This window comes from Platichthys flesus, chromosome 24 (genome assembly GCF_949316205.1).
Source record: "Platichthys flesus chromosome 24, fPlaFle2.1, whole genome shotgun sequence".
In the NCBI taxonomy this organism is placed as follows: domain Eukaryota; kingdom Metazoa; phylum Chordata; class Actinopteri; order Pleuronectiformes; family Pleuronectidae; genus Platichthys; species Platichthys flesus.
This window is the reverse complement of record NC_084968.1, coordinates 4,437,507-4,464,717: the sequence shown is the minus strand read 5'-3', so window position 1 is coordinate 4,464,717 and position 27,211 is coordinate 4,437,507. Positions and strand designations below refer to the sequence as shown.

General features: G+C 42.4%; 1 long non-coding RNA gene and 2 pseudogenes across 1 annotated transcript; all 3 read left to right on the top strand.

Annotated features, from left to right (window-relative positions):
- The first annotated feature begins 8,207 nt into the window (after positions 1 to 8,207).
- LOC133949957 (uncharacterized) lies at positions 8,208 to 10,116 on the top strand (annotated as a pseudogene).
- Positions 10,117 to 16,759: 6,643 nt separating this feature from the next.
- Positions 16,760 to 17,737, top strand: LOC133949958 (uncharacterized). The gene is made up of 3 exons (XR_009920209.1): positions 16,760 to 16,874; positions 16,955 to 16,989; positions 17,110 to 17,737. It is a non-coding gene; the product is annotated as an uncharacterized LOC133949958 (long non-coding RNA).
- A 1,893-nt stretch (positions 17,738 to 19,630) lies between these two features.
- LOC133950264 (uncharacterized) lies at positions 19,631 to 24,940 on the top strand (annotated as a pseudogene).
- The last annotated feature ends 2,271 nt before the right edge of the window (positions 24,941 to 27,211 follow it).

The window sequence follows — 27,211 nt, the reverse complement described above, 5'->3', positions numbered from 1 at the left end:
ATGGAGACATGTTGCAGGACACATCCAACACTTCAACATCGCATTTTACATTTTAGTAGTAGTTGTGTTCCTCTCTTTTATTAATCTTTTATGTCGATACAGATCTATGAACAGGACGGGAAGTGTTTGGATTTGACGGCCCTTTCAATGGTTTCTGTGTTGTTTTTTTGTCGGGCCTACACACTCTCTCATATTAATTCAACAATTGTCTATACTTTGGTTTTGTGAATAAATTCTTTGTTTATTCATGACTCTGGCGAGTCGTCCTCTTTAATATGTTCCCAAAAGGGATGACATCGAAGCATACATCACTGACTCTCTTGCTGCTGGTCTTATTCGTCCCTCTTCTTCATCGATGGGGGCGGGGCTCTTTTTTGTTGAGAATAAAGGCAAGTCTCTCGACTGATGATTGACTACAGAGGCTTGAATGACATAACTATGTAAAACAAGTATCCCCTTCCACTCATCGACTCTGCTTTTGGCCCCCTCATCAAGCTACCTCTCAGTTGGACCTTCGCAATGCCAACGACCTGGTGAGAATAAAGGAGGGGGACGAGTGGAAAACCACAGGTCTCCTCTTCGGCCTGTATGTGTAGTCAAAGCCTGAAAGCACATGTTTCTTTGTCTTGAAAAAGCCTCCCGAACTCAGTCCCCTAGGATGTAACAGGTTGCTGCATGTCCTGTGGTCTGGACAATGTCACGCATAGGTGTGAGAAGCCACAAAAGTCAACTCCTACTGGTCACTCCGGGCAACATGACCTGTGGGTCATCAACCCAATATAAGGAGAGGTCTCCCCCAAAATTGCTCTCTTTCTCCAATCCCTCTGAGGGTGGAAGGCTGCCACAGCACATCTTCTCTTCCCACAAACAACCGGAGGTTAGAGGTGCAGCTCAACAACTCATCTTCTTAAGGAAATTTACTCGCCCTTCAAGCTCTACAACACTCCTAGCAGCGACTCAATGTCCTGCAGGTAAGGACTTTGAACCAGCATCTGAGCACACGGCTCCACAGTAACACTAAGGCAGAGACCATTTGACCCACCGGAGACCTCACAGAACTGCAAACTGAACAGCAACATCTTTTCCGTTTCCCTTGCACTGGTAACATAATCTGGGCTTAATAATACTACTAAGCAAGACTGTTTATTTGATTCTGTGTGTGTTTATAAGGTTGATATGTGTTTCTGATATTGTGTTTATAAGTTAAGCGTTAGATACGCTCTTCACATGCTTTCTCTCTGACTCTCAGTATCTGATTAACATACACACAGACACGCATACCACTCCACCTAGTTAAACGTACCCCCGCCACCAGTCGTAAACAATCTCAGAAGAAGGGGGGGGGGGGGGTTGCTATCTTAAGGCGTTATTCTTTTGGTCAACCACCATTTTCAGAGCCCCTAATTTGCATACACACACACTCATACACACCTCCTTATTAGTTAGAACGTTTGTTAGTAATTTGTGTTTTTATACTTTATTATGTTCATAATAAATGTTTTCTTTCACAATCGTTATTTCATTAATGTTGCATAAGTGAATTTTGCCTACCGTTACACTATTAAGAACTCCATAACCTTCACTGTTCATTATATAATCTTTAATAGTACATATTGAGATTTCTAAGTGAACTAGATCTAAATGAGACTGATCTTAATCAATAAATTGGCTCTTCTCAAAGTTGTCTATCGAGACAACTTTAACCAATTAAAGTTAGGATTTAATATTTTAAATATTAATGTTTATATTTTATTTTGACAACCAAATTTATTGAGTGCCTTAAGGCACACCATTCTATAGTAACACTTTGTTAAGCATTATTGCACAACATTTATGGTGCCCCGTTTGAGGCAGATTAAAGTTGGCAGAAATTCATACATATGCAATGTTAAATGTGTTTTTCATTTTTGGTCAAAGCCAGAAATGAATGAATTTGGAATTTGCAGTCAAGCCAAAGGTTTGAATTCAATTCCACTATTCGGCCACAGGAGTAGACATTCAACCATATTCACAAACAAGTGCATTGTAGTGAAATTTAATTTACTCATAAATTAAATATTTTATTAATAAATAATTATTAAGAACCACCATTTTAAGTCCAAATAGTGTTACACTAAAAGATTGCTATCGTTGATAATAGTTCTAGTTGAATGCTCTTTGTTGAAATTTTAAGAATTTCTTTTAACATTTGAATATCACATATTCAATGTAAACTGATCAAGCTGCGAAATTACTTGTAACTGTTAAATGCTTTTGAATTAAGACATAGCGTGCCACCGGCCCTATGTAACAGAACTTGTATCTGGCTGTTACTGCCAAGCATATCGGCCCAAGTTGGATAAGATAACCTGAGAAAGTGTTACTGCCCTGCATATCAGTTAGTGTGATTAAAAGTTTGGTGAACTGTTTTACCCACCATAGTTTTGGTTAGGCAAGTGTACGATTGAATTCACAATACAAGGTTTCTGCCATCGCAACACCAAAGCCAACGACACTGTTTTTGATTTATGAACTTAAATCTAATCCTTAAATTTCAGATCCAACAATGGAGAACCCCTGTGTAGAACAATTTGTTTCTTCCCTAGCACCGAGCCTGACCCCTGGCTATCCTGAATTCATCAGCAAGTTGAACTTCAATGAGTGTAATAAATAAATAGATTCTCTACTTAATGACACTTGTGATGTTTGATTCAAAATTTCCACAGGCAAATCAACCTTGCCTGTCAGAGCAAATGAGCCATCGAACAGGAGGTAAATGCCCTTAGAGCACAAAATGCTCTTCTCCTCTAGGAGGTTCAGACTGCTAGTAAGAAATCTCTGCACTATTTGGAAGACCTGCACTCAGCAGAGTCAGATCTATTTTCACGCAAGGAGGAATTATTAAAACTTAGATTAGAGGGCGCGGCCTCACATCAGATTTTGAACCAATGGGATTCTGGTTATTCAGATTCAAACTCCTTCAATAGTGTATGGTTAACTCCCTCTTCACTCCCAAGATGGGACAGAATCCGATCCGACCCGAAGTCTTTGGGAATTCAGTCACCTTCTGATCCTTCAACTGACATTGATGACATATGTAGTTTATCTTCAAGAACACAGTGTGCCTCATACACTTCCCATCCACAGATGCATGACACATTTTTCCATGCACAACTCTCAAAAGCGGGGACTTCAACATTCAAAAATGTTTTAGCACCTCCCCCTCAACCAGAGAGACCTGTAGCAGGAGTCCGGACCTCACAGTGTCCACGCTTTGAGCTGCTATAGTTCAGAAGTGTGTTCTCAGTCCTTAGCGCCAACGTGAGTGGTTGCCTTTCCATGTAGCTCTGTTGTCTTGTGTCTATTTTAGCTTTTTTAAGCTTTTCTAAGTTTGTTTGTCATTGTTTACACTTGCTTTTCGGAGGCACTGTGTGGATATATTTATATCCTATGGATACACGTAGGGATCAACTGCAACAGTCATGACTTTGTTAACATGAGGGATCAGCTGCTCGCGCTGCGGAGAGGGAATCATGCCGGCGCAGTTCACCCCATACCGGAAGAGCTGGTGAGGTGCTACCGCGGAAGCAGAGCGGGCGCGCTGGTGAAGGCGAGGCACCTGCAGAAGCGGTGGAGGTTCAAACCGGCTATTCCTTTGTGTGTGATGGGGAATGTCAACTCGCTGGCCAACAAGACAAATGAGCTGGCAGCGTTGGTGATAAACGTGAAGCTGTACAGAGAGTGCAGCTTGCTGTGCCCCACGGAGACCTGGCTAACTAGCAACATCCCGGACACCAACGTGGAGCTACCTGGCTTCACCACTGTGAGAGTGGACCGAGATCTAAAGCTAAGTGTTAAAGGGTGAGGAAGACATCGGGATGAAACCATAGTGGAGATAGTGTGTGAATGTGTGAGCCACTGAAAAACAGGATGATGGGGAGATTGTAAGCAAGAAGGCGGTGTAAGTTATAAAAAACATTTAAAATGAGTTGCAAGGGTCCAGAAATGAAAAATAAAAGCATCAGAAGGTAAAACCAGAGACTCCAGGAGGAGCTGCAAATAGTTCAGTTGACCCAAGTTCACACCCTCTGCATGAAACTAATCTTAGTGGCCAAGATATTACCGAACGTTCCATCCTGTCTGTGTCAAAGTTAGGCTAACACTTTGTGAATGGCACACCGCGGGGCTCCACGCTGCCCTTCAGCCTGCTTGGCATCTCAGCGAAAATCAATGGGGTTGCAGCTGTGTGGGAGGGCTGCCAGAGGGGATCATTTGATTTAGCTCAAACACTCTTTGGAATCAATTGGCAAAGCGGCGTGGAAGGCAGCCCAGGACTTCCAGGGCCATTTCAGTGCTCTGTGTATTGTTCAAGACACTTGCACAGAGAACATACTGTGAAATGGGACCCAGCTTTTGCAGCGTACATGTGCCGCTTTTTGCATTTTAAATCACAGCACAAGGCATAGACCCTATGTGCTACGTCATTTGATCTATAGGTTTGTTTGCAACACCTCCTTTTTAAAATGTCTTGCCTGGCGGAGGTGAGCAAGATTTTCACCATTTGGCTGTGTGATGTCTCCGAGAGCAGCGGCACTGTTGAGGGGGATGTGGTGAGAGCAAACCAGTTTAACCACTTCTACAATGGGTTTGACAACCCTGCTCCAGGGGGTAATGACTGTTAAACATCCAGTCCTGCATCCTCCCCATCAACCCCATCTGCTTCTGCTACCTGCTCACTGCATGCCTCAACCCCCTAAACCTCACATCCCCGAGATCACCCCCTCTCCCCTGCTCGGACCACAGCCAGTGTGGCCCCACTTTCCCCACTTCCTCCAGCGTCCATCCCTCTGCTATTCCCCACAGCTGCACCCTCTCTCAGGCGATCACACAGAGACCACCCCCTCCCCCCTAACATCACTGCGGAGCAGGTCACAGGAGAGCTGAGGAGACTGCGCCCTAGGAAAGCAGGCGGCCCTGATGGGGTCTGTCCAAGACTTCTCAAAGCATGTGCAGTGGAGCTGGGTGAGCCTCTGCCGCATATATTCAACCTGAGCCTCCAACTGGGGAAGGTCCCTGCACTTTGGAAAACATCCTGCCTCATCCCTGTTCCAAAGAAGCCACACCCCAGTGTGCTGAATGACTTCAGGCCAGTGGCCTTAACATCACACATCTCAAAGACTAGGGAACGACTGCTTCTTCACATCCTCAGACCCCAGGTTCACCATGCATCTACCATCTACCTTATGCAAAGGGCACACTCGTATTTGGACAAAGGGAAATGTGCTGTGAGAATCATGTTTTTTTATTTCTCCAGTGCCTTTAACACCATCCAGCCCCTTTGACTGACTGACAAGCTCTTGCAGATGGGTGTGAACGTTCACCTGGTATCCTGGATCACTGACTACCTGATGGAGAGACCACAGTTCGTCAGGCTGAAAGACTGCGTCTCTGAGACTGTGTTGTGCAGCACCGGCGCTCCACTAGGGACTGTGCTCTCACCAGTCCTGTTCACCCTGTACACATCTGACTTCAACTACAACTCTGAGTCGTGCCACATCCAGAAGTTCTCTGACAACTCTGTTATTGTGGGATGTATCAGAGATGGCCAGAAGGGGGAGTACAGAAGCCAGGTGGATAACTTTGTGCAGTGTTGTACACACAACAACCTTAAGCTGAACCCCACTAAGACCAAGGAGATGGTGGTGGACTTTAGGAGGTCTCAGCCTCCTCTTCTTCCAGTCTCCATCGAGAGGGTCAGTGTGGAGGTTGTCAACACTTTCCAATATTTAGGAGTCCATATGGACAATAAACTGGACTGGTCAGCAAACGTGGATGCAATCTACAAAAAGGGTCAGAGCCGGCTCTACTTCCTGAGGAGGTTGAGGTCGTTCAACATCTGCAACAAACTCCTGCGCATGTTGTACCAGTCTGTTGTTGCCAGCCTCCTTTTCTATGCTGTTGTGTGCTGGGGAAGCAGCATAAAGAAGAGGGATGCGGGGCGACTGGATAGGCTGGTGAGGAAGGCGGGAGCGGTTGTTGGCTCTAAACTGGACTGCCTCACAACAGTGGCAGAGAGTAGGACCCTGAGTAGGTTGCGGACTATCTTGGACAATGAGCACCACCCACTTCACAGAACTCTCATAGGACAGAGAAGTTTATTCAGTGCAAGACTCCTGTCACTGTCATGCTCATCCGAAACGCCACACAGAGGGGAGGGTACAACTACAAAGTACCACTACTCAGAAGATGACGACAGCATCTCTGATTACAGTTCAAAATATGGTTATGACCAAGCACTCAATAACAGTGCATACCACACATGTTAGGACATTAGCAATTTATTGCAGAAACAACACAAGTCTCTCCACTTCTGATTGACTACAGAGGCTTGAATTACATAACTGTGAAAAACAAGTATTCCCTTCCACTCATCTTCTCTGCTTTTGGCCCCTTCATGAAGCTACCGTCTTCTCTCAGTTGGACCTTCGCAAAGCCAATCACCAGTCAGCTTTGGGGTTCAACCAGCCAGCCTGCTCTCTGCCTCACCGGCCTGCACTTTGTTGTGTGATGGAAATCTGGAAATACAAGAGGCTGGAACACCATATTTGTCTTTGTGTATTTAATAAGGGGCTTTCTGGAGAAAGGATCAACACAGAGAGTCACAAGGATCTCAGTGAAGATGCAGGACAGTCAAATACAAGGATCGTGTATAGGAGGACTAAGGCTATCTCTCAGAACCAGTTCAAACTGGTTCTGAGCGCAGGATGGGAGAGGAATCTTAACATAGATAATTGAATTACATGTGTTTCCTTTGTACATAAGCAGACATACATTCAGTTCTTTGAGGAGTCTAAAGGGTTTTCAGCTCAACAGAGTTCAGGCCATAAAACAGCTCAAGTCAGAAAGTATTTGGAAAGTTTATATATGTATGTAGACACAGATCATAAAAGTCTTTAGACAAGACCGCAAAAACTTACTTTTCAACTACAACATAGGTTTCACACATACTTAGTTAAGAGGTAAATTTTTCTATTACAGTTGCTACCTTTTTTTGAGCAATAAACACCTTCAATTATCATCACCTGTATCTCAGTCTCTGCTTTGGGGTCCAAGGTAAATCGGGACATGGAAAATCTCCCTTCCTTTGTTTCCTTTTTGTTTCACTGGTTGTCTCCTTTTACCTGTGTATTATATTTACATATATTGTGTATAACTTAGTTTTTTAATGGGAATAAGCATTGTTTTGCTATATTTTCAAACTATTAAAATAAAAACTAAAGCTGCAATATTTCCCTCGTATTGATCATAACAACTTTTCCATATGCTGATTAAGCCGTGTAAAATTTTATGTGTAAGGTTGCTTGGTAGAACTGGGACACAATAGCAGAGCTGCAGACAGAGTTCAGTTTAAAAAAAAAGTGGTATTTATTACCAGGCAGGTAATAAAGACACAGGGAGTCAAAATCATCAGACAAAGGTATCTGAAATTTGAGGCAAAAACCAGGTCAAACAATCCAGGCAAACGTGGTCGAGAAAACATGAGACGAGACAAGTCTTGGTGAGATCACTGGAACGCTGTGTGCAATACGAATCGAACTGGCCCTGGACAAGGTGAAGACACAGACCTTATATACAGACAGATATCAGCTGACCTACAGACAGATGAAACACATAAGGGGGGGTGTTATTGATGATGCAATAGGCAATGGTATGTGTGTGTGTGTGTGAGTGTAACCATGACACCATGTTGGCAGGATGCAGAAAATGAGCAAATGGGCAAAGCAGGTATATGTGTGAATAATTAAAATAACGAAGTAGACTAACTGTGTAAATACCTGGAACCAAATCCAGGGCATAAGGATTGATAATTTGAAAAAACAAATTGAAACTAAAGTTCAAGTTGTGGTCTTGAATTTTGGAAAACTACTACATTGCTGTCAAAGGTTTTTCTGGGTTAAATAAAATTTTGATTGCCCTTTACCTTGTAACTGTGCTTTGAAAGGTGCTGTATGAATAACAAAATACAATTGTAGTATAAGTAGTATTATGTACTCTAACTGCTTCAGATGTCTCTCACCGTGTGACTCTTTTTAAAGAAAAAAGATTCACATCAAAGGTAGAAGTGATCATGTGATCAGTGTTGCCTTGCTGGCATATCAACACAAGTCTTTACTCTGAAGAGAGGAGAAAGTGTCGGGCTGTGTGTCATTCAACACGACGATTTCAACATGAAGACATCTCCGAAGTTCGTCTTCTACCTGACATGTTTCTTCTTGGGAAAAATGGGTGAGTTGTGTGTTTTTTAAATATTCAGTCAGTCCTGATGCTGATAACCATTTCATTGCTGTCACATAACCTTAAAAGTTATTTTGTTTTTCTCCTTTTTCTCTTCAGTTCAGATGCATCATTTTATCTTGGCTCTTCAAGACAGTGGTTTCATATCAGCTGATGTTGGAGACAACTTGACTATGAAGTGTTTCTATGAGGGGGATGACAAAAACATTTATTGGTACAAACAGACATTAGGACAGAAACCTTGAATTATCTCAATGACGTACAAATTCTCTAATAAAGATTTTATGTCATCGAATGAATTCAAGGACAATCAACGTTTCACTGTGGAAACTAATGATGTTGTGAGTCACCTTAATATCTCAGATCTGCAGCTTTCAGACTCAGCTACTTACTACTGTTTACAGAGTCGTTCATATGTGTTTGAGTTTATGGAGGGTGTCACTGTCAGTGTGAAAGGTTCAGGGTCTATCATCCAGGCTCTGGTGCATCAGTCTGAGAGCATCCAGCCAGGAGGCTCTGTGACTATCAGCTGTACAGTTCACACTGGGACCTGTGATGGAGAACACAGTGTTTACTGGTTCAAGTACTCTGAAGAACCTCAGCCAGGACTCATTTACACCCACGGAGACGGGAACGATCAGTGTGAGAGGAAACCCGACACACAGACAAACACCTGTGTCTACAACTTGTCGATGGAGAGACTGAACCGTTCTCATGCTGGGACCTACTACTGTGCTGTCGCTGCATGTGGACACATTGTGTTTGGAGACGGGACCAAGCTGGAGTTTGATGGTGAGTCTCTCGTGATGAATAGTGATCATTACTCCTTAGGTTAAAAGTGTGTGACGTCTCCTGTCCTCTGGCTCTCTGCAGATGAGGTGGACTGGCTGATGGTTTTCTTGAGTGCGACCTCAGCAATCACCACCCTGCTGAGTGTTCTACTGGCTTTCTCAATATGCATGATGAGGGTTACAGGTAAATGCTACTATCTGTTCCTCATGATCCCAGTGATCATTATATGACATTAAAAAGTCTGTCTGTCTTTTCAGATCCCCATGCTCCATCCTCCAAAATAAATGCAAAGGTAAAGATGAGCTGTTGTGTTACTGATTAAACACTTATGCACATTGTCTGTCATGGCCAACAACATGACTGACTGTTTCTCATGCACAGGATGAGCAGAATGAAGACGAGCCCTGCTACATTGCTCATAGGGAGATACAGAGGAACAGATCCAGAGGACAGAGGGATGATATCTGGAGTGAATGTGTGTACTTGAGGGTGAGGCAATAGAGCTGGACACCTTCTGTATTTCTCTCCTTGTGTCACAGTCTGCTCATCTCCTGTCTGCTGGTATTTTTCCACTCACCTGTCTCTGCTCCACTCTGCCAGTCAGCCACACCTCCTCATCAGGGCAACTCTCCACACCTGTGTCAGCCCTGGCTGCATTTAAGTCTGCTCCTGTCTCTGCTTCAGTGCCAGATTGTTCTTGTGTCATGCCAGACTTTCCAGCGTTCTTTCCCCCGGACTGATCACCTGTTGCCGATCTGCCTGCCTCGTCTCTGCCCTGGATATTGCCTCAGCTTTCTGTCTTCGACCACGAGTTTCGCCTATTCCCTCTGGATTACGCTCCTGCTCTGCTCTGTGGCTACACAGCTCAACACTGGACCTGTCTGCCAGCTAGGTAACCCATCAGCTGTTGACTTTACCTTCAGTCAGCGACACCAGGCTCGCTCCTGCTCAGATCTCGCAGATGATCACTATGAGCAAAGACTTTTCACCCTGCCACTGTTTGAACTGTTAAAAACTGCAGTGAACAATAAAGGTCATTACCGACTGGTATTTAGTCTGCCTGTGCTGCTTTTGGGTCCTCACCATATCCGTGACACCTTGTTTAATCACCACATTATGTCTTTACTGACATCAGAACAGTCCTGTAAAGTAGATATGTAAAGCTTCCGTTTGCCATCATGTAAATAAAACAAGTTGTATTATATTTTTTTGTGCATGACTCATTTCTACTGTGTCTGTGCATTCAAAGTAGTGCAGGTAACAGTGGACGACGTGCATCCTGCTGAAGCGTGAGCTTTCTCATGAAGCTTTAATTATTCACAGACCACAGCTATCTGTTGGAAACATGGTGACCACAAGTCTCATACAAGAAGTTTTTTATAATTGGCTTGTGGGCAGAAGTGTAAACACAACCTTGCATTGCTTTCATAAGGTTTGTGTGACTTACTATCGTGTGTAGCAACCAAGAATGTTACCTTTTTAAAATGGTGGGGTCATTCATTACAGGCTTATACACATTATGACATTAAGTCTGGTTATGAACATACAGCAGTGGCCAAAAGTTGAGTGGCACAAATCTTAATTTTCACAGTCTGCTGCCTCAGTTTTTATGATGACAATTTGCATATACTCCAGAATGTTGTGAAGAGTGATCAGAGGAATTGCAATTAATTGCAAAGTACCTCTTTGCCATGAGAATGAACTTTATCTCAAACATTTCCAATGCATTTCAGCCCTGCCACAAAAGGACCAGCTGACATCATGTCAGTGATTCTCTTGTTAAAACAGGGGAGAGTGTTGACCCGGACAAGTCTGGAGATCACTCTGTCATCCTGATTGAGACAGAATTGCAGACTGCAAGCTTTAATCGGAGGGTGGTGCTTGAAATCATTGTTCTTCCTCTGTTAACAGTGGTTACCTGCAAGGAAACACTAGCAGTCATCATTGCTTTGCACAAAACGGGCTTCACAGGCAAGGATGTTGCTGCTAGTAAGATTGCACCTAAATCTACCATTTATCGGATCATCAAGAACTTCAAGGAGAGCGGTTCAGTTGTTGTGAAGAAGGCGTCAGGACGCCCAAGAAAGTTCAGCAAGTGCCAGGACCGTCTCCTAAAGTTGATTCAGCTGCAGGATCGGGGCACCACCAGTGCAGAGGCTGCTCAGGAATGACAGCAGGCATGTGTGAGTGCATCTGCACGCAGTGAGGCGAAGAGGTTTGGAGGATGGCCTGTTGTCAAGAATGGCCACAAAGAAGCCAGGGATTGGACTGGGGTCATTTTCTCTGATGAATCCCCTTTCAGAGGTATCTGGAAGAAAGCTTGTCCGAAGAAGAAAAGGTGAGCGTTACCATCAGTCCTGTGTCTTGCCAACAGTAAAGCATCCTGAGACCAATCATGTGTGGGGTTGCTTCTCAGCCAAGGGAGAGGGCTCAATCACAATTTTGCCTAAGAACACCATGATTAAAGAATGGTATCAAAACATCCTCCGGGAGCAACTTCTCCCAATCATCCAAGAACAGTCTGGTGACGAACAATGCCTTTTCCAGCATGATGGAACACCTTGCCATCAGGCGAAAGTGATAACTAAGTGGCTCGGGAACAAAACATCAACATTTTGGGTCTATTGCCAGGAAACTCCCCAGACCTTAATCCCATTGAGAAAGTGTGGTCAATCCTCAAGAGGTGGGTGGACAAACAAAAACGCACAAATTCTGACAAACTCCAAACATTGATTATGCAAGAATGAGCTGCCATGAGTCTGGATGTGGCCCAGAAGTTAATTGACAGCATGCCAGGGTGAATTGCAGAGGTCTTGAAAAAGACCATGGTCAACACTGCAAATATTGACTCTTTGCATGATAGCAGTGATAGTGTGCAGTGCAGGAAACCAGAAATGATGTCGCACCTATGAGCTTTTGATACGAATACTGTCGTGTCCATAGTAAACCTGCCTGTTTGGAGTGGACTGTTTTATTGTCCTGTGTTAACACCCCAATGCTATTTCAGATGTAGTCCTCAACCGTTCTACAATGTAATGTCACTTATTCTTCCTACCTTGTCATCTGCACAAAGATTTTAAACTGTTAGGCCTTGGTGCCAGTGTGCGCTCTTCAAAGTGCCACTCTAGTTGTTCTCTGAAAAAGATTGTAATGGCGGCATCATACATTCAGATTTTGTACATTTCCAGAAAATAATATACAAGAAAACCATTTTCCATGCCACTGATTGAGAGTGATAATAAAGGGCTGTGGTTTGTTTAATCAGTACTGCACCATGACTCAATCTCAATGAAGTGATGGACACATTTACTTCTTTACATTATTCACAGACCACAGCTATCTGTTGGAACATGGTGACCACATGTCACATACAAGCAGTTTTTTATAATTGACTTGTGGCCAGAAGTGTTAACACAACCTAGTGTACTAACCAAAAATGTTATCTGTAATGGGGCAGGGTCATTTGTTGCTATCTTCACCTTCTGGAGTGAGGACGTTGGGGGCCACAGGGATCTCAGTGACGCATATCTCAAAACCTCAATATAGGTGTGCAGTGCAACCACGGAAAAACAAAACAGATCATGCTCAAAAGTCCCCTCTGATCTATATCTTCCTCGAACCGAAAACATAAACGGACAGTGCAGCCTTTAAACTGGCCACTTCTCAGTGTTTGTCTTTTGCTCAGACTCTCTGTGATGAATAAGGTGAGAGCACTGTGACTGTGAGCAGGTTTCCGCTGGTGGAAAATGAAGTACTGTCGCTCTAACACAGGAAGACTGAAGTGTTTAACAAAGAGAAGTCATCTTTACAAGAGGCAGCTTGCATGCTGTGTGCAACGAAGGGAAACACAAAAGCCCTAACAGAGCAAACTGAAAGACTTTTCAGTGAAGTGTCTGTACTTTAATTGAGTATTTATTTGGACTTTTTGCTTTAATTCTCTTTAATTTCTTCTGACAAATTTTCAATTTTACTCTTATTTTGATGTATTTGATGGACACCACCTGTAATTGTTTTTTTTCTTCTAATCACTTCCTGTTTGGTAATTTGTCCTTGTTTTTTTTCCATTTTAAAGGACCCATCATATGAAAATTCCACTTTTGTAGTGCTTCTATATGTTATTTTGGGTATCTGGCATGTCTACCGTCCCAAAAACTCTGGAAAAACTGCTCCCGCGATTTGTTGTGATTCCCCTATGTCCAAAACGATACGCTAGAGTGCGTCCAATGGGTTTGATATCACACAGGCGGCTTCACATCATCTTGGCGCAATTGTTTTCATCCTGTCTGCTCCGTTGTTTACCAGGGTGTCCCCCCTTTTGTGTGAGAGGGGGCGGGGCACTCAAAACAGGTCAATCTGAGGAGGGCTGTTTTAGACAGGGTAAATGCTGTTGATGTTGCTGTAGATGCTGTTTTAAATAATTTTTGTGCTATTTTGACCAAAATATGTAACAGACATTTCATTAAGACCCCAAGGAACCATATCAACTGTGGTAAAATGGGCATACGATCGGTCCTTTAAGTAATCTGCTTCATGGATGCACAACAGCTAAATTGCAATGTCAAGCGAACAGCTCACTCCAAACACGCATGTTTAGAACAGGCACTGCACTCGTGTACCATATGTGCACATGAAAGGCCAAAGAGAATTCTACGTAGGTGGATAATTCAACTTTCTGTCACAAGGTGTAAGAGGCAACAAGAGAAAAGTTCTCAGACCCTCTCGTTTGTTTGTGTCTCTGCGGTTTGAAACAGGATGTCCCCAGATCAGTAGCTTGTGCATGCAGAATGTCTTCTCCAACCTGATGATTTCACTTGGGTTTTCTCACTTTAGGTTTCTCCAGTGGGGTTTGAAGAAGTGATCAGCTCACATTGGTCGCTGTGAAGCAGCGTGGCGTCAAGTGGCTGAAACAGAGAACAGGGACGACCACCTGAGGAGCCTCATGCACGATGAAGCGTGAAGCTTCTACTTGTGATGTGACTTTATGTGGGAAAGAAATATGTTTATAAAGTCTGAATTAAACCATTTGTTTTTTCTTCTCAAGGAGATGTTGTCTTCACCCAAAAAGTTGTGGTCACAGATGGAAATAAATAAATGAAAAATGTCTTAAACTTCTCCGTTATTTTTTTCGTTGTTATATATACACTTGTACATGCCTGTATTTTTATATTTTATGTTAAAAAGCAATAAAAAGCTTAATCAAAAAGCATTTTTAAAACTAGCGTGAAAATATCTTGTACAGTTTTATTAAGGAGTGTGTGAAATGGCAAAAAAAAAAAGAAGATGAATCTAACATTTTGCATTTTGTCTTTGTGATATTTCTTAACTGTGATGGAAGCATTAAAGGTTCAGTGTGTAGAACTTAGTGACATCTACTGGTGAAGTCGCATGTTGCAGATGGATACCCCTCACCTCACCCTCCCCTCCCAAATAGGAATGACAACCTGTGGTAGCTTCAGTTGTTCTAAAAACTCAAACAGTGTTTAGTTTGTCTAGTCTGGGCTACAGTAAAAACATGGCGGCCTCCGTAGAGAGGATCCACTCCTGATAGTACTCGAAGTATTTAAATATAAAAGGAACCATTCTAGGATATAGAAAAGAACAATTAGTACAATTTAGATGAAACACAAAAGTGAAGACATCAGTAGGATTATTTTATATTCACTTTCTGCCAATAGATCCCTTTCCCCCAAATCTTACATACTGAACCTTTAAGTTGAAATAACCTGTTGAAGTCAGAGCTTTAAGGACGAACTGAGCCAAACCAAGGTTCTCATCTGTGCCGTTTGGTCGTCTGGGATCAGGAGCTCGCTTCCGTTGCCGTACACTATCTTGCCACAGGAGGCCACAGCACAGTAGAAGGTCCCGGAGTCAGAGGCCCTGAGGTTGGTCCTCTGCAGGTGGTATGAACAGCTGTGTGAGGGAGACCCCGGTACAGAGATGCGTTCACACTGATCACCGTGTGTGTGAAGGATGCCGTGGCGAGGCCTGTGTCTGAATCACTTAACATTGTGTTTTCCAGCACAAGGTAGACAGGTGCATCGTCCCAAAGGTCTTGAGAAATGAACATGTTGTGAAAAAAGAGCAGACCACAGCCAATTAGGTTTCAGCTGTTTCAACCAGTAACAGTTGAATCATATTTATATATTCTGAATCTTTTTTTTCATTGCGGACTATTTGACTGATTCTCGTCAAATAAAGACGTTTTTCTCACAATATAACAACTTTATTTTCATAAAGTTAAGACTTTTTACTCTCGACCATTTAAATGCAAGTTACTCTTAAACTGACATCACCATGAAAACTGTTTGGCAAATGGAAACCTTCTTGAAAAACTGTGCAGGCATGAGAAAATAAAGTGTCACTTTTAGAAAGTTGGTTATATATAATAAGATCCTCTGCAACATGCATCAAGTACGTGATGACAGTCCTGTGTATTTTCAGCCTGTTCCCCGCCTCTTTACACTGAGACCACTTGTCTTTGAAACACAGTTCAGTGACGAACATTACAGCAGTGCTGTCGCACCATGCGCACGACAATGAACTTCACCCTCCTGTCAGCTATACTCTGTATCCTCAGTAAGTACATCTATTTTTTTCAATATATCGACAGCCAACTTTTATGATTTTTAATGATTTAGATCTATTTTGTTGACTTAGTTTTATTGTCCTTCATCCACTTTGTTATTAGGCCTCTATTACTCTTTTGCAGTATCTGTAGGACCTAGTGTTTAGACAAAACAGTGGTTAGCCTAAGACAGATAGAGAGACACTCCACAAATTGACTAATGATATGTAGCCATGTAAAGAGACAATTAATACTTCTGACATCATCTGTCTCCAGACAGAAACTTCACCCTCCAAGATTTTCCTTAAAACAACCTCTCTCCACCCAAATGGAAAAATGTCTGAATCTTGTTTGTTTCAGGTTGGCTCTCTGTCTCACATTGTGAATTTCACGTTGTGGAGGTCCAGATCGGTGAAGAGGTCACGCTGCTGTGTACCAACTACACCAGTTCCCCCTCTCACATATTATGGTTCAGACTGGAAAATGGATCCAACACCAGCCACATCTCCTCCATGCTCTCCCCTCACAGAGGTGCATCGTACTTCGATGGGTTTCAAGAAGAAAAGTTCAACATGACGTCCAACGTCAGTAACGTCTTTCTCCAAATCAAACAAGTGGATTTATCTGACTCTGGACTCTATATATGTGGCTATAAGGTGGGCACCGACTCCAGCAAATTCCCAGCAGTTTACAGTGCAACGTATTTAAAGGTTAAAGGTAAGATCGCTGCAGAGTTTTCCTGGTGTTTTGTTTTAGGGGAAATAGATTTTATGCCGTCTTGAAATAAAAGCTGGTCTGAACTAAATACAAGACAGTTCCTGCAAAAATAAGCCAACGACGTGACAGCACCATGAAAGTTAGTCCAAAGCGTCTCAGTAGCTACCTGGTGGCTGGATGCAACATAGGTCATAAACCCTGCCCCCTCATTGTTAGCAAATTGGACATTGACCAAAATAAGAGACCGTTCCTCTCATTGGAGGTAGTTGTTATCACACTGATGTATGCTCAAGTGTTTTGTTATTTGTTATCTGATGCTTTGAAGACGATGTTAAAAGTAGAAGTGGAGCCGCTTAGTCGATCTTTATACACAGTGTTTGGTCTCAACGCTAATTTTTTTTCTATTTTGTAGAAAAGTCTGATGAACATGCAAATCTGACCATTGAGTTCCTCATGGGCTGTCTGATTATCGTCCTCATTATAATCATCATCGCTCTGGTGCTTAAAATCTGGAAACTTCATACAGGTATTTTTGCGTTTTTATTCCAACTTTGCCAATACAAAGCTCCCTGACTCCTGACCAGATGTATTGTTTCTGTCGTTAAGCACATAAAGAGGCACTGGATCCACAAGACAGTAAGGTAATCAAACTTGAACCATAGATTAACATTGATCCAAGTCTTTTAATCAAGTAGGGGTTTCATGTAATGCCACACAGGCAGCTCAGGGTGATATAAGTCATTGAATACTTCCATTTACAGAATGTGGGCTCTGATGACCTGAACTACGCAGGACTGAGTTTCCTTCCAAGAGCAGAGCAGAGCAGAAGGCCTGCTAGAGAGAGAGAGCCGGAGCCTAATGTTCTCTACGCCAGCACCATGCACTCAAGAAACCACCGGAACTGAAGCTTTGTTTAAGTCACGACCTCCGGGGGATGTCCGGAGAATGGGGACCGGACTTCCTGCAGTGTTTGCCTTTCATACATGAACAAATCAGAAGGAGATTTTCCGCTCATATTGTATATCAAGCAGTATTGTTGTAATCATAATCCACGATCCACCACCACTATCATATGCCACCATCATCCCTTTTTCAATTCAAATTAAATGTATTTACACCATCACCCAGGTGGACGTCTGCAGTCTGGTGGATCACTTGTTTTACAGGAAGCGACAGAACAGTCAAGGGTAAGGGTCAAAGATTTGTCTGACTCTGACTAGTTCTCTTCTACAGAGAGGTTTGAGAGACACATCAGTTGCTCCATCACCCCAGCATCCTCCTGTAGGCTCTGACGGGGGTTATGAGTGTTTGTTCATCACTTACATCATATTTATGTTATCATATCTGGGGGAGTGAATAAGTCGGAGCCTATAGACACCAAACAATGACCTGTTCTACTGTTGAAATAAACATTTGAAAGCGAGTTGTCTGACAGAACATTTAATCCCCTGCGTGTCTAAGACATTGCACATCTGCCACAACTACAGGAAGACTGGCCTTCAACTCGATGCACCATAACCACAAACAACAATGCCTTGGTGTTTCCATTCAGTGACATCAATGGCCCCACCACAGCAGTGTTCTTATTCAGTGAGCTTAGCTTAACTTGTGATCTTAAATTGGATTAATTTACTTTCCACATGAGTCTTAGCAGTTTAGGTTTTCACAGGATCGCCACATAGAGATTTAGTTTTCGATGGAAAGATTTAAAATAATGGAACTAACGTGCAGACTAGATTAAATACCAAATATGATTCAGTTGAGTTTACAGTCACATGTATTGCCTAGAAACTGCTGCTGAAATGGTTCAGCTGTCTAAGGTTAAAAACCACGTCAAAACACTAATTGTTCAAACGTAAAAATTCAATAAAAATAGTTTACGCCTAACTTAGACGTTAAGCATTGAAAATACTACAGCGCAAACTAGTACTTGATAATAAAAGTATTACATGTTTAGATCTAAAGGAATAAAATCTCTGCTGAAAGCTTTGTGATGGTGATAGCATTTGTCTGCACCATAGGTTTTGGAGACGGGACCAAGCTGGAGTTTGATAGTGAGTCTCACGTGATGAATAGTGATCATTACTCCCTAGGTTAAAAGTGTGTGACGTCTCCTGTCCTCTGGTTCTCTGCAGGTGAGGTGGACTGGCTGGTGGTTTTACAGTGATTTAAAAAGAGTTTAAATCACTGATTTTAAATCAATGATGTGATGTTGTCAGTTGCCATATTTTCCACTCCCACTAAATATAGAATATACTTCTTGAACTTAAGCCCAAGTTGTTTAACATTTCCTACCTGACATGTGAGGATCTGTATTTAGCCTCTGTGTGGACCGTCTGCTCTCTTTGATTGAGCGCTTTCAAACAGAAAGTCTCTGCAGTGTCCTCACTACACACCAGCAGACTACTTCAAGTGAACAGCAATGAAATTAACAGAAGTCGACAAAACACTAAATCAGCAATGCTCTCATCAAGCAGTGTTGATGTTACTCTTATGTTAGAATTGCTACCTCCACTAAGGAGGTTATGTTTTCACCCCTGTCTTGGCTGGTTGGCTGCTTGTGAGAAGGACAGGACATGGGCCAAGAAACAACATTCAATTGAGGTGCAGATCTGGAAAAAAGGGGCTGATCCAGGATGTTTCCATCACTTCTCTTCATTGCCTAAATTGTAGAGTAGTAGAACATTTTAGAAATTATTCTATGATTTTATTGATGACTTCAGACTTTTTGATACCATGTGGTCACTGTTGTAACCTGAGGTCCAGGGCAAAGGCCCTAATAACCATTCCACATTCCCGGCTTCAGCACGAAAGGGGACCAAGTCTTTTCTGTTAGAGCCCCCCCTCTTTGACCGACAGATCTCCATCGGAAGATTGTTCAAAACTCCTTACTCTCTATAAAGATACATTTTGTATCACACATGTTCTGTCTTAGTCCTTCGGGTCTGACTTCACCTCTAACTTTTATTAATATATTTAATCTCTGTCCGATCTTACCTACTGTTTGTTATTTATTCTTGCTAGACTATATATTTTTTCACAACCTTTTCTATTCTTTAACATTTTTATCCAGTGATACTGTGACTCTTTTCAAAGAAAAAAGATTAATATCATAGGTGGCAGTGATCATGTGATCAGTGTTGCCCTGCTGGCCAATCAACACAAGTCTTTACTCTGAAGAGAGGAGAAAGTGTCAGACTGTTTGTCATTCAACACGACGATTTCAACATGAAGACATCACCTAAGTTCGTTCTCTACCTGACATGTTTCTTCTTGGGGGAAATGGGTGAGTTGTGTGTTTTTTTAAATATTCAGTCAGTCCTGAGGCTGATTACGATTTCATTTCTGTCTTATAACATTAACAGTTATTTAGCTTTTCTCCTTTTTCATTTCAGTTCAGATGCATCAATTTATCTTGTCTCCTCAAGTCAGTGGATTTATATCAGCTAATGTTGGACACAACTTGACTTTGCAATGTTTCTATGAGGGGGATAAACAAAATTTATTGGTACAAACAAACACCAGGACAAAAACCTTGAATTATGTCAGTGATGTACAGAGCCTCTAAAAGTAGTCTGTTATTGAGAGAATTCAAGGACAATCACCGCTTCACTGTGGAAACTATGGGTAATGCGAGTCACCTAAATATCTCAGATCTGCAGCTTTCAGACTGAAAGGTTCAGGGTCTAACATCCAGGTTGTGGTGCATCAGTCTGAGAGCGTCCAGCCAGGAGGCTCTGTGACTCTCAGCTGTACAGTTCAAACTGGGACCTGTGATGGAGAACTCAGTGTTAACTGGTTCAAGAGCTCTGAAGAACCTCAGCCAGGACTCATTTACACCCATGGAGACAGGAACCATCAGTGTGAGAGAAAAACAGACACACAGACACACACCTGTGTCTACAACTTGTCAATGGAGAGACTGAGCCGTTCTCATGCTGGGACCTACTACTGTGCTGTCGCTGCATGTGGACACGTTGTGTTTGGAGACGGGACCAAAGTGGACTTTGAAGGTAACTAGAATTTTAGCCAAGATTGTGACAATTGTTAAATATTGGTGTAAAGCTCAGTAATGTCTCCTGATGTCTGGCTCTCTGCAGAGGTGTTGGACTATCTTCCCTTGGTGTATATCCTGAGTGCGACCTCGGCAATCACCACCCTGCTGAGTGTTCTACTGGCTTTCTCAATATACATGATGAGGGTTACAGGTAAATGCTACTATCTGTTCCTCATGATCCCAGTGATCATTATATGACATTAAAAAGTCTGTCTGTCTTTTCAGATTCCCATGCTGCATCCTCCAAAATAAATGCAAAGGTAAAGATGAGCTGTTGTGTTACTGATTAAACACTTGTGCACATTGTCTATCATGGCCAACAACATGACTGACTGTTTCTCATGCACAGGATGAGCAGAATGAAGACGACCCCTGCTACATTGCTCACAGGGAGATACAGAGGAACAGATCCAGAGGACAGAGGGATGATACCTGGAGTGAAAGTGTGTACTTGAGTGTGAGGCAATAGAGCTGGACACCTTCTGTATTTCTCTCCGTGTTTAATCACCACATTATCAATCAATCAATAAAATTTTAATTGTATAGCCCATATTCACAAATTACAATTCATCTCATAGGGCTTTAACAGGGTGTGACATCCTCTGTCCTTAACCCTCAGCAAGAGTAAGGAAAAACTACAAAAAAAAACTTTTAACAGGGTAAAAATATGTAGAAACCTCAGAGAGAGCCACATGTGAGGGATCCCTCTCCCAGGACGGACAGAAGTGCAATAGATGCCACGTGCAGGACAACAACATCAATAATCAAAGTCTCTAGCAGCATTGATGAGGGTAGACATCCCGAAGGACAACCCCAACATGACATGCCAAGCAGTCCCGCTGCAAGCACAGTCCATGCTCAGCAACCATCTAGACCACGATCCACCATCCAGACCAGACGCTACTCCAGTCCTCAGTCACCGTCCATCGCCGCCCACCAGGAGGACCCATCACAAGCCTAATGTTTCCTAGTGGAAGCATATATAATGAGAATAAAATTGGGCCGAGCACAGAGCCCTGTGGAACACCATGATTAACTGTGGTGCGCACAGATGACTCATCATTAATTTGCACAAATTGGGAGCGATCAGAAAAATACGATTTAAACCAGTTAAGGGCGGTTCCATCAATGTTAAATAACTGTTTTAGTCTTTGTAATAAAATTTGATTGTCAATTGTGTCGAATGCTGCACTGAGATCTAACAGAACAAGGACAGACACAAGTCCCTGATCTGAGGCTATTAAAAGGTCATTAGTGATTTTTGCCAAGGCTGTCTCTGTACTGTGATTGGCTCTAAACCCCGATTGAAAGTCTTCATATATATTATTTTCCTGGAGAAACTCACACAGCTGATTGGCTACCACTTTTTCTAAGATTTTAGAAATGAAGGGGAGGTTAGATATTGGTCTGTAATTGGCTAAAACCTCTGGGTCTAGGGTGGGTTTTTTGAGTAGGGGTTTGATGACAGCTATTTTAAAAGACTGTGGTACATAACCTGATGATAATGACAGATTGATAATGTTAAGTAACGAACTATCAATTAGGGGCAGAATTTCTTTAAGTAATTTGGTAGGAATGGGATCTAAGATACAGGTTGTTGGTTTAGAACCTGAGATTAATTTGGTAAACTGATCACGGGTGATCAGAGAGAAGCTGTCTAAGTAATGGGTAGGATTCTCAGCCGTTTCTGAGATCTCTGTTGTTGGGAGGGTATTAGTGCCAATTGAGGGCAGGAGATGGTTGATTTTATTTCTAATAGTTTGAATTTTATCATTAAAAAAGGTCATAAAGATATTGCTATTTAGGGATCGAGGAATACTGGGTTCTGTGGAGGTGTGACTCTCTGTCAGCCTGGCTACAGTGCTGAAGAGAAACCTGGGGTTGTTTTTATTCTCTTCTATTAGTTTTGAATAGTAGGCGGCTCTTGCTTTGTGGAGAGCCTTTTTATATTCTTTAACACTATTCTTCTAGTCTATGAGGTTTTCAACATTGTTGCTGGAGCGCCACTTCCTTTCTAGTTGTCTTGATTATTGTTTTAACTCATTTGTCTGGGAATTATACCACGGAGCTAATTTACTATGTTTGACATTTTTCTTTTTTAGAGGCGCTATTGAGTCTAATGTTAATCGCAATGAGTCTGCAGAGCTATCGACGAGGTGTTCGATCTCAATGGAGCTCAGGGTTTTAAAGAATTTGTTGTTTATATCTACTGCTAATACGGGTTTAAATGTAATTGGGATTATTTCCTTAAATTTAGCTACAGCACTATCAGGTAGACATCTAGAAAATGAATTTTTTATTAGTGGCATATATTCAGTTATTGAAAAATCAAAGGTTATTAAATTATGGTCTGATAGAACTGGATTGCGCGGAAGTACTGTTAAATTTTCAATTGCGACACCGTACGATAATACAAGGTCAAGTGTGTGGTTACCACAATGAGTAGGTTTGTGCACACACTTACTGAAACCAATAGAGTCTAGTATTGAAATAAATGCTACGCTAAGGCAATCTTTATTATTATCAACATGAATATTAAAGTCACCAACAATAATAATTTTATCGGTCTTTAGGACTAAGTTTGATAAAAACTCAGGGAATTCCTTTAAAAATTCAGTATAAGCCCTGGGAGCACGGTAAACTAAGGCAAATATGATTGGCTGTTGGTGGTTCCTGGATTGGCGTGGAAGACTAAGAACCAGACATTCAAATGACTTCTAGCTGAGTTTAGGTTTAGGATTAATTGATAGACTGGAGTTAAAAATAGCAGCAACTCCACCTCCTCGCCCAATTTCTCTAGGAACCTGTGAATTGATATGACTGGGGGGAGTAGATTCATTTAGACTGACATAATCATCAGGATGCAGCCACGTCTCAGTGAGGGAAAATAAATCTATGTTGTAATCAGAGACTATTTCATTAACTAAAAGAGCCTTTTTTTCAAGTGATCTAATGTTTAAAAGACCACATTTAAAAGTCTGGGTTTCCTGTATTGTTTCAGAGGTTGTTTTAATTTGTATTAAATTTTTGTGTGGAGTTCTCGCTCTGTTATTGTTTAATTTCAATAATTTAATCGGACGGTGAACAGACACAATCTCTATGGGGTTTTGTGACTGATCCAGAGGGAGCGCAGAGAAGTGTTTAGCACTGCAGCTCTGCTTCCTGGTCCCAACTATGGGTTGTCATGTTATAGACTTAGTAATATTCCTAGATAAGAGAGCTGCTCCATCCCAAGTGGGATGAACGCCGTCTCTCCTAACAAGAGCAGGTTTTCTCAAAAAAAGTTAGCCAATTATCTATAAAGCCCATGCCGTTTACAGGACACCACTTCGACAGCCAGCGGTTAAAAGACAACATGCGGCTAAACATGTCGTCACATGTTGTATTAGGGAGCGGGCCAGAGAAAACTACTGTGTCCGACATCGTTTTATTATGTCTTTACTGACATCAGAACAGTCCTGTAAAGTAGATTTGTACCTCCGTGTGAAACATGTAAAGCTTCCGTTTGCTATCATGTAAATAAAACAAGTTTAATAGTATTTTTTTGTGCATGACTCATTTCTACTGTGTCTGTGCATTCAAAGTAGTGCAGGTAACAGTGGACGACGTGCATCCTGCTGAAGCGTGAGCTTTCTCATGAAGCCGACCTTTAATTATTCACAGACCACAGCTATCTGTTGAAAACATGGTGACCACAAGTCACATACAAGAAGTTTTTTATAATTGGCTTGTGGGCAGAAGTGTAAACACAACCTTACATTGTTTTCATAAGGTTTGTGTGACTTACTATTATCTTGTGTAGCAACCAAAATGTTACCTTTTAAAATGGTGGGGTCATTCATTACAGGCTTATACACATTATGACATTAAACTATATATTTAGTCTGGTCATGAACATACAGCCGTGGCCAAAAGTTTTGAGAATGGCACAAATCTTAATTTTCACAAAGTCTGCTGCCTCAGTTTTTATGATGACAATTTGCATATACTCCAGAATGTTGTGAAGAGTGATCAGAGGAATTGCAATTAATTGCAAAGTACCTCTTTACCATGAGAATGAACTTTATCTCCAAAAAAACATTTCCAATGCATTTCAGCCCTGCCACAAAAGGACCAGCTGACATCATGTCAGTGATTCTCTTGTTAACACAGGGGAGAGTGTTGACCGGGACAAGTCTGGAGATCTCTCTGTCATCCTGATTGAGACAGAATTGCAGACTGCAAGCTTTAATCGGAGGGTGGTGCTTGAAATCATTGTTCTTCCTCTGTTAACAGTGGTTACCTTCAAGGAAACACTAGCAGTCATCATTGCTTTGCACAAAACGGGCTTCACAGGCAAGGATGTTGCTGCTAGTAAGATTGCACCTAAATCTACCATTTATCGGATCATCAAGAACTTCAAGGAGAGCGGTTCAGTTGTTGTGAAGAAGGCGTCAGGACGCCCAAGAAAGTTCAGCAAGGGCCAGGACCGTCTCCTAAAGTTGATTCAGCTGCAGGATCGGGGCACCACCAGTGCAGAGGTTGCTCAGGAATGACAGCAGGCATGTGTCAGTGCATCTGCACGCAGTGAGGCGAAGAGGTTTGGAGGATGGCCTGTTGTCAAGAAGGGCCGCAAAGAAGCCACTTCTCTCCAGGAAAATCATCATGGACAGACTGATATTCTGCCAAAGGTACAGAGATTGGACTGGGGTAAAGTCATTTTCTCTGATGAATCCCCTTTCAGAGGTATCTAGAAGAAAGCTTGTCCGAAGAAGAAAAGGTGAGCGTTACCATCAGTCCTGTGTCTTGCCAACAGTAAAGCATCCTGAGACCAATCATGTGTGGGGTTGCTTCTCAGCCAAGGGAGTGATCTCACTCACAATTTTGCCTTAGAACACCACCATGATTAAAGAATGGTATCAAAACATCCTCCGGGAGCAACTTCTCCCAATCATCCAAGAACAGTCTGGTGACTCACAATGCCTTTTCCAACATGATGGAGCACCTTGCCATCAGGCGAAAGTGATAACTAAGTGGCTCGGCAACAAAACATCAAAATTTTGGGTCTATTGCCAGGAAACTCCCCAGATCTTAATCCCATTGAGAAAGTGTGGTCAATCCTCAACAGGTGGGTGGACAAACAAAAACGCACAAATTCTGACAAACTCCAAGCATTGATTATGCAAGAATGAGCTTCCATGAGTCAGGATGTGGCACAGAAGTTAATTGACAGCATGCCAGGGTGAATTGCAGAGGTCTTGAATCAGAACGGTCAACACTGCAAATATTTACTCTTTGCATGATAGCAGTGATAGTGTGCAGTGCAGGAAACCAGAAATGATGTCGCACCTATGAGCTTTTGATACTAATACTGTTGTGTCCATAGTAAACCTGCCTGTTTGGAATGGACTGTTTTCTTGTCCTGTGTTATCGCCCCAATGCTACTTCAGATGTAGTCCTCCTCAAACTCTTCTACAATGTAATGTCACTTATTCATCCTACCTGGTCATCTGCACAAAGATTTTAAACTGTTGGGTCTTGGTGCCAGTGTGCGCTCTTCAAAGTGCCACTCTAGTTGTTCTCTGAAAAAGATTGTAATGGCAGCATCATACATTCAGATTTTGTACATTTCCAGAAAATAAAATACAAGAAAACATTTTCCATGCCACTGATTGAGAGTGATAATAAAGTGCTGTGGTTTGTTTAATCAGTACTGCCCCATGACTCAATCTCAATGAAGTGATGGACACATTTACTTCATTACATTACTCACAGACCACAGCTATCTGTTGGAAGCATGGTGACCACATGTCACATACAAGCAGTTTTTTATAATTGACTTGTGGCCAGAAGTGTTAACACAACCTAGTGTACTAACCAAAAATGTTATCTGTAATGGGGCAGGGTCATTTGTTGCTATCTTCACCTTCTGTAGTGAGGACATTCAGGGCCACAGGGATCTCAGTGACGCATATCTCAAAACCTCAATATAGGTGTGCAGTGCTAAAGCAACCACGGAAAAACAAAACAGATCATGCTCAAAAGTCCCCTCTGATCTATATCTTCCTCGAACCGAAAACATAAACGGACAGTGCAGCCTTTAAACTGGCCACTTCTCAGTGTTTGTCTTTTGCTCAGACTCTCTGTGGTGAATAAGGTGAGAGCACTGTGACTGTGAGCAGGTTTCCGCTGGCGGAAAATGAAGTACTGTCGCTCTAACACAGGAAGACTGAAGTGTTTAACAAAGAGAAGTCATCTATACAAGAGGCAGCTTGCATGCTGTGTGCAACGAAGGGAAACACAAAAGCCCTAACAAAGACTTTTCAGTGAAGTGTCTGTACTTTAATTGAGTATTTATTTAGACTTTTTGCTTTAATTCTCTTTAATTTCTTCTCACAAATTTTCAATTTTACTCTTATTTTGATGTATTTAATGGACACCACCTCATCTCATCATCTCATTTTCATCCGCCTATTCGGGGTCGGGTCGCGGGGGGAGCAGCTCAAGCAGGGGGCCCCAGACTTCCCTTTCCCGGGCCACATTGACCAACTCTGACGGGGGGATCCCGAGGCGTTCCCAGGCCAGTGTTGAGATATAATCTCTCCACCTAGTCCTGGGTCTTCCCCGAGGTCTCCTCCCCACTGGACGTGCCTGAAACACCTCCCAAGGAAGGCGCCCAGTGGGCATCCTTACCAGATGCCCGAACCACCTCAGCTGACTCCTTTCTAAGTAAAGGAGCAGCGGCTCTAATCCGAGTTCCTCACGGATGGCTGAGCTTCTCACCCTATCCCTAAGGGAGACGCCAGCCACCCTTCTGAGGAAACTCA